We start from the raw sequence: 13793 nt of genomic DNA, 5'->3' as shown, positions 1-13793 counted from the left end.
GCTCAACAAAATAAAAGAGGACACAAACAAATGGAAAAACATTCCATGCTCATGGACAGGAAGAATCAATATCATGAAAATGGCCATACTGCCCAAGGTAATTTATAGATTCAATGCCATCCCCATCAAGCTACCAATGACTTTCTTCACAGAATTGGAAAAAACTACTTTACAGTTCATATGGAACCAAAAAAGAGTCCGCATTGCCAAGACAATCCTAAGCAAAAAGAACAAAGCTGGAGGCATCACGCTATCTGACTTCAAACTATACTACAAGGTTACAGTAACCAAAACAGCATGGTACTGGTACCAAAACAGAGATATAGACCAATGGAACAGAACAAAGCCCTCAGAAATAATACCACACATCTACAGCCATCTGATCTTTGACAAACCTGACAAAAACAAGAAATGGGGAAAAGATTCCCTATTTAATAAATGGTGCTGGGAAAACTGGCTAGCCATATGTACAAAGCTGAAACTGGATCCCTTCCTTACACCTTATACAAAAATTAATTCAAGACGGATCAGAGACTTAAATGTTAGATCTAAAACCATAAAAACCCTAGAAGAAAACCTAGGAAATACCATTCAGGACATAGGCATGGGCAAGGACTTCATGTCTAAAACACCAAAAGCAATGGCAACAAAAGCCAAAACTGACAAATGGGATCTAAATAAACTAAAGAGCTTCTGCACAGCAAAAAAAACTACCATCAGAGCGAACAAGCAACCTACAGAATGGGGGTTTTTTGCAATCTACTCATCTGACAAAGGGCTAATATATCCAGAACCTACAAAGAACACAAACAAATTTACCAGGAAAAAACAACCCCTTCAAAAAGTGGATGAAGGATATGAACAGACACTTCTCAAAAGAAGACATTTATGCAGCCAACAGACACATGAAAAAAATGCTCATCATCACTAGCCATCAGAGAAATGCAAATCAAAACCACAATGAGATATCATCTCACACCAGTTAGAATGGCGATCATTAAAAAGTCAGGAAACAGGTGCTGGAGAGGATGTGGAGAAACAGGAACACTTTTACACTGTTGGTGGGACTGTTAACTAGTTCAACCATTGTGGACGACAGTGTGGTGATTCCCCAAGGATCTAGAACTAAAAATGCCATTTGACCCAGCCATCCCATTACTGGGTATATACCCAAAGGATTATAAGTCATGCAACTATACACATACACATGTATGTTTATTGCAGCATTATTCACAAGAGCAAAGACTTGGAACCAACCCAAATGTCCATCAATGACAGACTGGGTTAAGAAAATGTGGCACACATACACCATGGAATACTATGCAGCCGTAAAAAAGAATGAGTTCATGTCCTTTGTAGGGACATGGATGCAGCTGGAAACCATCATTCTCAGCAAACTATCTCAAGAACAGAAATCCAAACACCACATGTTCTCACTCATAGGTGGGAATTGAACAATGAGAACACTTGGACACAGGAAGCGGAACATCACACACTAGGGTCTGTTATGGGGTGGGGGGAGGGGGAAGGGATAGCATTAGGAGATACACCTAATGTAAATGATGAGTTAATGGGTGCAGCACACCAACATGGCACATGTATACATATGTAACAAACCTGCACGTTGTGCACATGTACCCTAGAACTTAAAAAAAAAAAAAAAAGAAAAAGAAAATCAGAGCAAGGTTAAAATGAAGTATTATACATTATTGTTATTATTAATAGTTCTTATCTTCTTTAACAGAGAGAGTTATGTTGCTCCAATGGGATACCGAATTTTGGAGGAAAGACTCTTGAGGGATGAGAAAAAATCCTGATAGAGCTAATAATTGTGGATGGAGAACTGAGGTTACATTTGAGTAGTGGTTTGCTAGGCTCACTCATTTTTCCATCCTTTCTATTTACTCAGAAAAGTATAAAATGTCTAGATAAAATAACAGGGCAAAAATAAACACAGAAGCAATCATTCCTTTGTATTGTTTTCTGTGTTTGGGTTGTGTGTGTGTTTATATATGTATGCTTGCAAGTATATGTATTATGTATATCATAAACATGTATATGTGATGTTTGTGTGTGTTCAGACATATTTGAAAACACAAAATCCAGAGATTTTAGAAAGCATGTAGCTGATATTTGGTTACAAGAACTGTTAAAATTTACATAGAGGAATAAATCAAGGCTTCCAATTGAGGAGTGGATAGGAAAAGAAAACTAATCTTTCATCTTTTAACCTTCCAGTCCTAGAAAGATGAGCAAATCCCAGTCCCTCAATGCACATATATACAAATGCCCATACAGTCAAAAAATGACAGACTCAGGAACAGAATCTGGCATTCTTGATTATCGTCCTGCAGTCTCTCCTCTATATCACATTGCCCAACATATACTTAATTTCATCATTTGTATGTATGTGACTATTCTTAATTTCCAGATCTGTAGATTTACAACTCATGGTTTCTAATATTTAACTCTGGTATCTGAAAATGCTCATAGATTCATACATTTAGTGAGTACTTTGGAGTTGGATGTAGTTCTTTCAGGGAAGCCAGTTTGGTTGTAGTCTCCTGTGGATTTAACTTGTTCTGAATTCTGTGGTATACGGAAGGCTGTTCTAGAGTAATTACAATTCATTTTTGCTAATTAATATATTACTCCTATGGTAAACTAGATCAAACTTGTAAAAGTGAGCAGATACATGTTACCATGAGATCACAGATAGTGTTTGCTAGTCATGGAGGGTTCTCAGCCTTCTTGGTACAGAAAAGGGACATATACTCCTTTTTAAGAGATATAGGTCATTTATACAACAAATATTTCTTCAGCTCCTACTATTGTGCAGTCATATTCTGATGAATCAACAGAACCTCCCTTACACCACCTGGGAGTGCATTTATATCAGAAAGAAACCGACTACGATTCTTCTACCATTAAGAATATCTCCAGCACCTCCCTGTTGAATGAGCAGGAAGGTTCACCCTTGGAACTTCATTTGAAAGCTCTCTCTGTTACATATATTTGTTGAGTAACTTGGATTTGATGCAGTTCCTTTAGCAAAATCAGTTTGGTTATACCCTCCTGCAGATTTAACTTATTCTGAATTCTGTGTTATAAGGAAGGCTGTTTTAGAGTAATTCCAATTTATTTTTGCTAATATATCACCCCTGTGGTAAACTAGATCAAACCTATAAAAATGAGCAGATATATATTACCAGGAGGTCACAGATAGTGTTTGCATAACTCAGGCAACTAGTCATGGAAGGTTTCAAACTTCCTTCCTCTTACTCCAAAGCTCTTATCCATATAATCTGAATAGTATTTTCAAAGCAATAATTTTATTTGGTTTTAAATATTTCACCTTCCTTTTATAGATCTTTAAGTTCAAATAATCATTAATGACGGTATTATGGCTTTGGTTTAAGTGGGAAAAAAAACTAGAAAGGATTCTAGACATGATTTAATGAAAAACCACATTATTAATTATAAAAAACAAAAACATAACTTTTTTTTAAAGACAAAGACAAGAACCCCAAATATAACACCCAATCCTGAGTTCCTTTCAACATACCACACTGCTTCCCTTTTGCTTCTTCACAGATAACTACATAGCATGCAGTTTAAGGACAATTCTATCTAGTATCTTCCTCATCTTGCTACATTACTGACAAAATTTAGAAAAGAATACTACAAGAGAGTATCAAGAACTCTGAAAAAGGTGGAACTAGGTTAAAATCTTGAATCAGATGTTTTTGATAAATGCGCATTGGGCTCCATACTTCACAATCCTTATGTTATTCAATTTTTAAGCAAGGTAACCTGAAGCACAGTGCTCAGAATCTGCCAGATGGTGGCTGCTGGGACTGAATGAGTTAACACATACAAACCATTTGGTAGACATGGGGGCACTCAACTTGGTTAGTTTGCTTTCCTGTTAATTTCCTGGAGTTATTCTGCACCCAATTTATGTAGAAAAGTATGATAATACATCACATAAACAGAAGAATTTTCTTCCATTCCCTCTCCTTCAACTAAACAAGAAAATAGAACTAAAGAAATAAATGCCATTCAGTTCATTCTTATTCAATATATTCTTTAGCATAAAACTATTAATGGTAGTAAATGAAGAAAAATAATAAACTATTCGGTTTATTTTCATTCTGTTGTTCCAATTCAGACTGAATTGGAAAAGGCTGGCTATTCCATGAGGTTACTTATGAAGTAAAACATGGCTTTGAAACAGAGTGCTTGGAGCTCAAAATGTCTTGAGTTAGAGATCTATGTCACAGATGTAACTCCTGAGCAGTGCCCCCACACAACTTACGCTTTCTGGAAATGTATACCAAATTCCAGAGAGCCAGAGTCCCTGAAACAAATATTCAAAGGAATACCCTGTGGTTTTAGTTAGTTATTTGCTTGCTCGGTTTCTTGTGGCATGTCATAATTTCTCATGTGAACGAAACATGTAAAAAGAAAGTGCATCTGAGAATCCTAATGATCTGGATCCCAAGATGATAAAAAAGGCCCCATCTGCAATGGTTTGTAACTGCTTTAGGGGAGAGGGATGATTGTGGTGAAGAAATATTATTTTAAAAAATGACTTTTATGAGGCTGGTATTGTGCTAGGTGCTTTATCCACACAACTCCATACAATTCCTAAAGTAATTCTAAGAAGTGCATATTGCCATTCCCATTATGGACAAAAAGCCAAGGCATACCAACTACTACTGAGTTGAATGAGAACCCCACCAGGGTTTTCTAGTTCTAAAGTTTGTCCTAAGGATTAGACTGCTTTTCAGTTGGATGACAAATCACCCTTGTGCATTTTAATAGGTTCATTAAAAAATTTCCATGAAGATTTTGGACATAAACCTGTGTCAAACCAGCCTGCCACCTCACTCACAATGGAATCTAAGTAAAAAAGCACATGAGCCAAAACAAACTAAAAAACTGAAGAGTTCTATTCTTTCAGATAAGACATACTTTTTCTCTAATCTGCCAAATTTCTCTACTGGTTAGATAGTATGAGCAGTTTTCTCACAGGAAATCTCTTGTATTTATAGCAAGCTAATTACTTTTTAGACGTGATTGTCATATGTATGTGGATGGTTTTAGAATTCAATTCCATCAAAAGCTGGAAAATTAATTCATGCCTCATCCCATGCAAGCCTCATGTTTTAAGAGATTAAAAGCCACTGCAAAGACCTATTACCATGACATTTCTGAAGTCTACTCTTAACTAAGAAATCCATTAATCAGCTTTTATGGATGATCTATTATCTCTAAGACAGAGGGTATCTTTGTTGTGGTAAGTTCAATGTTCTACTTAATTGTAAAGAAAATATGTTTATTAGAAAGAATAGTTATATGCTTTAAAGTTTAGATCAAAACAAAGTTGGCTTCTTAATCATGAATGTACCACATTAAGACATAAAACAAAAGATTATAGAAAATAAAATATTCATTATTTTTATTTTATTTTAGTAAATCAGAGCTAGAATATTATTGGCTACAAAAAGTGAGATGTTAACTCTGGTCTCCTACCAGTTAAACAGTTAAACTTTACTATCTTTACAGATGTTTTAAATATACACTTTCCTTAAAAACTGCAGTATGTTATTTACTACACAATAACTTTTCTCTCAAGAGGGAAATGTAAGCAACATTTGAAAACTTCAATTTGTTCAAATATGTAACTGTCTGCTAAGCCTCATATTTTGTATCAGCCAAACTGAATTATATAACTTTTGGTAATGTTAAACAAAATTTTAAATTATTACCAATTTTGACTGTTACTCTATTTTTTTCAGTTAAATATGGTAATACATTTCAAAAATGATGTCAAAGATGTAACTTTACTACAGCAAATATTAGAACAGACATTTGGTAGAATCAACAGATGATGCATCCATGAATAATTTTTTTTTTTAATGACACATAAAAATAAAAACTTTATTACAAAAATAAGTTACACTCGCCTCCAGCTTACAGTATAAAACAATTTTATTTGCAGGAATGCAAAATGATTGTTTGCCATGAGCATTTTGAACATATGACATGTCTAATTTTCTTGTTAAATTTGCATTTACTGGGGAACTGGTGTGTATAAAACCTTAATTAAGTATAAGCTCTGATCTTCATCGTGGTGCCTATTGGGTATGTGATATAACTGCAGTATCCCTTTGGGGAAGGGGAGAGGGGATTTCTTTACACCAAGTCCTAATGAAACTATAATTTTCACTTTTTACTTTAAGCTATCAACTCAGGACTTGGCAAAAAAATTTTTGAGGGTGATTCAATAGAGGATGCTTCACCACTGAACACTCACTGTCAAGGTGCTTTAGAAAATTAAAAACATAGCACAAATGATTGTACTCTACTCTACAAGTTATCATGACCTGCATAAGAAATGGAAAGCTGATTCACATGTTTACTGTGATCAGCAGTAAGAAATGCACTAATGAAACATACCTTTTACCTAAAAAGCTAAACTACAGCCATATACTAATTTCTATGATTTATGAAAAAACTTCAAAATATCCAAATGTCAGGCTTCGCTGTACAATTGTCAGTTTTAGTCTGACTTTTTATAAAGGGACACTGCAGTATTTAGTACAAGTTCGGATGCACTTTTTTGAACATCTGATGTCTTACAAAAGTAACATCTTGCTAAACTATTATACATCCAAATAACTACAATATCTGAAGAAGCAAGGCTGCTTTTTCAGCCACAAAATACGACAAAAGCAAGGCCTGTTATGATGGTCATGAGGAAGTCTTACAAGCCTCTGAAACTAAAGGCAACTAAGAATGTTACATTTGGTATATTAAAATCTTACCCTCATATCATATTTAACAAGCCTTGCTTTTATCTACAAAGATTTTCTATGTACAGTACAGACAGGGTATAGTTCAATCCTCTGCTACTGAGGTAGTTAACCAACCCTTTTAAAAAGGTTCTGAAAAGAACCACTATCTGGAATGCCTGACTAACCAGCTCTGATGATTACACCTGAAACTGCATATCTGAACACAATTCAAAAGTGATTACTATAAAAAAGATATAGACAATCATGATTAACCTTGGTGAGCAGAAATAAAATTTAAGGATACCATCAGTGGCATTCATCTATACCACTGCAATAAAATTTAAATGCACAAATTCAAGAGAATATTTCAAAATACCACTGTTGGGATCCTTAATTTAAAAAAGGGGAAAAATCTACTTAGAGCAGATTTTTAAAAGAACTTTATTCTTTATTAAGATACCATGCTAGGAGTTATGAAGGATTTCTGTTGGAACACATTTTGAAAATAGAGTAGCTTTAGTTTAATAACTTGCACTGCAGAGAAAATTGTTAAAGAAATTCATGTCAAAGTCCAAGTATTAGTTCAATGTCCCGTATTTGATTCCATGATCTTCATAGGAAGGTCTTCTGCAATAGAATATGCTCCTATACAGCCGAGATATTTAAGGTTGCTTGATTTCCTTACCATTACTCCACTGCAAGCTTCTGGTGTAATCCCACATAGCAAGTCAGTCTTCATTGTAACAGGTCAGGACCGGCCTCGACCCCTTTTCCCTGCCCGCGGCCTCTTTGTTGTTGGGCACCTTCTCTCGCACCTCGAACGCCTCTTGCTGATCCAGGACCTCCTCTCTGAATAACCGGCTCTACCGCGGGGAGGAGCAGCCCCACGACCTCTGGATGGAGCAGTACCCCTTGCTCCTCTACCACCCCTTCCTCTAGCTCCAACTTGAAAATCTTCATAACCATAGTATGGATCTTCATATCCACCACGATAGTTATGGTAATCATAGCCATAATAATCATCATAATCTTCATATCCATAATAATCTGGAGGATATCCATAACCACCTCTACCTCCACGCCCTCGACCTCTTGTTGGAGGGGGCATATGAGGTGGACCATAATAGTAGTAATCGTCATACATTTGATTTTTTGCTGCTTGCCTCTGAGCTTTTCTTTCTTTCCTTTTCTGATCTGGTGGCTTGGCAAAAACAATTTCAATATTTTCTCCCTCCAAGTCTTTGCCATTCATTTCTTCCATAGCCTTGACAGCACCATCTCGTTCATCAAAATGAATGAATGCATAATCTTTTAACTTCTTCACTCGTTCCAGTTTCCCAAACTGACTAAATGCCTTTTCTAAAATCTCTTCTGTTACAGTATTGGCAAGGTTGCGTACAAACAGCACTTTTACCTTTGCCATAACCTCAGGATCAGGATCTTCTATAGGATCAGCCCATTCAACAGTTCCAACATTCCCCCAGACCTTGACTTTACCACTCATTAACCTACGCCTTGCCTGGGCAGCTGTTTTGTGATCTTCATATTCAAGAAAGCAAAAGCCTCTGTTTTTTTTTCTTGTCATCCGGTTGGTGGTATAAAATGACGTCTGTAAGACCCTCTGTTACTTTGCTAAATTCTTCAAGAATCTGTTCCTTGGTTTTACTCTTAGGAATAGAGCCCACAAAAAGCCTATTGTTGGCAACCGAGATGCAGACACCAATGTGTTTTCCAGAACGAGTTTCATGATTATTATACAGTTTAACAGCCTCCTGAGCTGCTTCTTTTGTACAGAAAGTGACAAACGCATAACCTCTATTGAGACCAGTGAGTGGATCCATCATTAGACGAAGATCCCATATAGGTCCAGCTTTCTCAAATAAAGGAACAAGTTCATCCTCAAATAGATCTCTTGGGATCTTTCCCACAAATATCTCAGTGCCAACAGAAGGCTGCTGACCTGAATAAACGGAATCTGGAGGTGGTCCCCCATACTTCCTCTGTCCAGTGGTCACATCAAGTGTGTAGCCTGTTCTTTCCAAGAGTGCCTTAATTTTTGCCTCATCTGGTCCTTTACTAGAGTCTGCTACTTTGGTCCCTTGTTTTTCTCTCTGCCTATAAGTCTTCATGACTCCACATAAAAAGGCACTTTTGTTCTGAACATGAGAGAGATCACTGTCTTTAAACTGTTGAAGAACTGCCAATGCACCGTCTTCATTGAATTCTTTTAAAGCTTCAATAGCTCTTTCATCTAAATCACTATGTGCAACTAGCCCTGCAACGTAAATTTCATCTAGTTTTTCAGCAACTTTCTGTGGTAAACCAGCATCAAGCAATGTCTGAAAATTTTCTGAATGGATAACTGCAGAAGTAGTATCCATGGGCTCTTCAGTACCATTTCCATTAACATGTTCTGTAGCCATGTTTCCAGAGATCTCCCCGTTGGGCTGAGGCGGAGGAATCCTGTCCGATGGTATCGGGTTGCGGGAAACGCGTGCTCGCTGCTCCCTGTGTCCGGCGCGAGTGGAGCTGTTGTAAAATGGCGGCCGAAGCTCACGCCGCTGGCAGCAAACCCGATCCAGTTCCACTCGCCTCCGAGCGCGCTCCCGGTGCCAACTTTTTTTTATTTTAGAGGAGGTAACATCTATTTCTTCTTCTACATTGAGTCCCTCTAAAGCATGTGACACTATTATAATAAAGGCCTTAAGCAGTTACAAGGCTTTTAAAATAAGTAACCCAAAAAAGTTTAATAGGCTTTTAAGACTACTCATCAGCATACAGTCCACCTACTATTCATATACCTCAGTCTGTGAGATACATACTTCCTCACTTCAAACGTGAAAAATTTCAGTGGCAAGTAAAGATATACACAGGCAAAATCTCACAAAGTAAATAAGAATACAAGAACAAATAAGATTTCACAGGCAGTTTACAAGCACTTGCCAAGTAAGTGGCACAAATCATACCCACTCTCAAATAAAAAGGAATGCTCCTGTCCAGAAATTGGCTCATACTTCCCTTACGGTTCTTGCTGTATTACTCTCTGTTTTGTAGCTATTTGTACACACATCTCCTTGGAAGGATAGATTTTTATGATTTTCATTTCTGAATCCCACCACAATACTGAAAAATGCCTAGTACTTTGTAAGTGCTCAATAGATGTTTATTTGAAAACCTGAATGAGTGATTAATGACAATAAAGAGGATGAAGACAGCAGCCACACTCAGAGCCAGGTACTGTTCTAAGTACCTTCACATGCATTAAGGAATTTATTTATTTGTTTTCTCTTTGTATCTCTACAAATGAGGAAACTAAGGCAGAGAGAGAAAAAAATAGTTTGTCCCCATTCATCTAACTCCTTCATATCCTTCAATTCTTGGCTTAAAAATGACTTCAGTCAGGGAGGCCTTCTGTGACTCATGAGACAGGGCTAGGTACCCTTGCCCTCCATCTGAAGAGTCCCGTTATGTTCCTTATCATTATGTTAGTATTTATAATACTTATATTATATAATATATAATTATATGAGAAGTATATGTATTTAATATTATATATAAATATATAATGTATATAATATAGATGTTATATGAAGTATAATGAATACTTCAATCCTGAAGTATTTATTCAATTAGCAGCCCTGCGCAGTAGACAGTAAACTCCACGAAAGCAGGGACCACTTCAGTCTTATTCACCACTTGCATCCCAATGCCTATCAAAGGACTTGGCACATAAAGGTGCTTAATGAATGTCAGTTTAACGAGTGAATGATGCATAACACGTGGTAGGTATTCATTAAATGTCATTTATTGAGCAATAAAGGCTGGTGCAGTGGCTCATGCCTGTAATCTCAGCACTTTGGGAGGCCAAGGCGGGAGGATATCTTCAGCTCAGGAGTTTGAGACCAACATAGGCAGCATAGTGAGACCCTGTCTCTACGAAAAAAAAAAAAAAAAATCCAGGCATGGTGGCATGTGCCTGTAGTCCCAGCTACTCGAGAGGCTGAGGTAGGAAGATCTATTGAGCCTGGGAGATAGTGCAGTGAACTATGATCACATCACTGCACTCCAGCCTGGGTGACACAGCGAGATCTTGTCTAAAAAAAAAAAAAAGGAGCAACAAAAATAACTGGATCTGAGGTGATGTTGAAATTGTCAATTTAACTGTCCAGTAGGCAGCTGAAGATTTAAAACTGAGGTTTTAGAGAAGAATGAGGATTGAGGATTAGAGGTAAAGAATTAAGAGTCATCTGCATATTATTATTCCAGTTACAAACGACCATGACAAAGCTGTGACATTACAGTTCACCTGTTTCTGAATATGTATTACATGTATATTCAGGAGAACTTAACACTATATATTTACATTGTAAGCTCCAAAAATAAAAATTTGGATAAGGTCCCTATTAATGGAAAAAAGTAGATGAAACTGTTCTTTAAGAGATTCCTCTGCATAGTATAATAAGCTGCTTGGGTTATTTTCATACCTAATAATATATTGCTTCTATGAGAGTCCCTAGAATCTGCCATTAGCATGTTTCCGGTTGGATAAAAAGCTCTCAGTTCACATTAATACTGCTGTGTTTTTTAAGATGGCCAGCCGGGCGCGGTGGCTCACGCCTGTAATCCCAGTACTTTGGGAGGCTGAGGCAGGTGGATCGCGAGGTCAGGAGTTTGAGACCAGACTGGCCAAGATGGTGAAACCCTATCTCTATTAAAAATACAAAAATTAGCTGGGCACGGGGCAGGCACCTGTAATCCCAGCTACTTGGGAGGGTGAGGCAGGAGAATCATTTGAAACCATGAAGCGGAGGTTGCAGTGAGCTGAGATGGCACCACTGCACTCTAGCCTGGGCAACAGAGTGAGAGTCTAAAAAAAGAAAAAAAATTAACCATGGTGAAGCTGAAATATACTGTAAGCATGATTACATACCATAAACACTCAGGTACCACAGATGAGCTCTGTGTTGTAGAGACAAGCAAAGGATCTAAATCTGCAGAATGACTTAATAAATAGAGAAATGTGGATTACAAATCACACTACACTATTACTGCTAAAACAAAAGTGAAAATTTCAGTAAAGCACTGACAGACAAAATAGAAAGCAGAACTGATTCAGTCATTTGGGTGGAGAGACTTGAATTTACAAATGAGTACAAGCTAAGTTGGAAAGAGAAGTATTTTAAGTTTAAACCTGTTTTTCATCACTTGGTATGGCTGTGAGTGGCAGTAACAAAGACTCCAGCTGCTGCCACAGTGAAGAAAGGCAGATTTTTGAGTAAGGGCAGCAGACTCATTGAAGGAAAGAAACCACTGTAAATGAAACAACAGTCTTTCTGAGCATAACTGCAGCTGCTTTTTGTCTTCTTGGGTGTATTCACACATACACAGCCAGTATACAGCAGCATCACATTCAAATATTTACGATCACAGGAGAAGTATACGTATTTAAAAGAAATAAAAAGTAAGTCTGTAGGTCCTTTAAACATACAACCACTGGCACTACCAGTGTGTGATACTGCCTTAAGGAACACACAGAAGAATTAGCTAACTTGTCATTTCAGAGAGAGAGAGAGAGAGAGAGAGAGAGAGAGAGAGAGAGAGAAAGAGAGAGAGAATAGGAATGTAATGTCAGTGAATCAAAGTACTATATCTTTCTCCAGGAGGGTGTAGAGATACCTTTAGGCTCACAGGTCAAAGCTTATGAGTGTATACAATAGGATGCAAGGAACTGTCAGAATCTGACCTTGAGAAATGACAGCTGGCAGCAAATCACTAACTACAAAAATATACTAATCATGGGCCACTTTTCAAGGCAGTAACTGACTTAAGAGACATTTAACAAATCCTGAGGCCACTGCTTTATTAAAGCACAGGGCAAAAGCCTAAGATGATAACCAAAATAAGTGTTATATAAATTACAGAACACTTTAAGAAGGTAGGGATACTTCTAATATATCAAAGGGAAAATTTTACATAAATGCTTGCTTTAAAAAGCTGCAGGGAAAATACTTCATTAACTGATGATGTTGGATAACTGAAGTAAGTATATACAGTCTGACATTTCTATAGAGGTCCTTCTTTAAAATGTATTCTTGTATGTGCTGGCTCCCATGAAATACCTGACATTCTCAAATGAAAAATTTAAATCAGCAATATTTATACAAGAACAGTGTCATAAGAACAAAAAGGTGGGGTTGGAAAGCCAGAAAAACCTGAGTTCTAATCTCAATTCCATGATTTGCTGATTTTATGACCATGGGCAAGTTATTTACCCTCTCTGAGTTTCCATTTTCTCATATGCAAATAAAAGCAATATTTACTTAGTAAGACTGCTATAAACACTAGAAGGTATAATATGTCTTAGGCACATAATATATGCTCAATAAAAATAATTATTCTATTTATAAAAATACTTTTTCTTCTATACCTAGTACAATTAAAGTCATGAATTCTATTTATGCCAGAGTTAAGTTTTAAAAAATTATCGTTGATCTCGACACAAATGTCTAACCTTGAAAATAATGTCAAAGATTATTATTTCCAAAAGGGAAGTACAAATGTGCCTCGACTTACAATAGGGTTACATCCTGCTTGGCCCACTGTAAGTTGAAAATATCATTAAGTCAAAAATGCATTTAATACACGTAACCTACCTAACCTTACAGCTTAGCATAGCCTACCTTAAATATGCTTAAGACACTTACATTAGCTTACATTTGGAAAAAAAAATCATCTAATATAAACCCTACTTTATACTTCCTGTTGACCAGGTCTGAAAAAGCAGCACACACACAAAAGAGAGCATAAATCCTATTTTATAATGAAGTGTTGAATGTCTCATATAGTTTACTGAATACAGTACTGAAAGGGAAAGAACGATTGTATGGGCACTGAAAGCACAGTTTCTACTGAATGTGTATTACTTTCATAACATCATAAATTGAAAAATCATAAGTTGAACCACTGAGGTTGGGGACCATCAGTGTTATA

The 13793-nt window shown here is 36.7% G+C and overlaps 1 protein-coding gene and 1 pseudogene across 8 annotated transcripts in view; both read right to left on the bottom strand.

Annotated features, from left to right (window-relative positions):
• Window positions 1–13793, bottom strand: part of RNGTT (RNA guanylyltransferase and 5'-phosphatase) — a 333967-nt gene that overhangs the window by 33587 nt on the left and 286587 nt on the right. The window lies entirely within an intron of this gene.
• LOC102126643 (heterogeneous nuclear ribonucleoprotein Q pseudogene) lies at window positions 7231–9378 on the bottom strand (annotated as a pseudogene).

Source organism: Macaca fascicularis, chromosome 4 (genome assembly GCF_037993035.2).
Source record: "Macaca fascicularis isolate 582-1 chromosome 4, T2T-MFA8v1.1".
NCBI classification, from domain to species: domain Eukaryota; kingdom Metazoa; phylum Chordata; class Mammalia; order Primates; family Cercopithecidae; genus Macaca; species Macaca fascicularis.
This window is presented reverse-complemented; position numbering and strand designations above follow the sequence as displayed.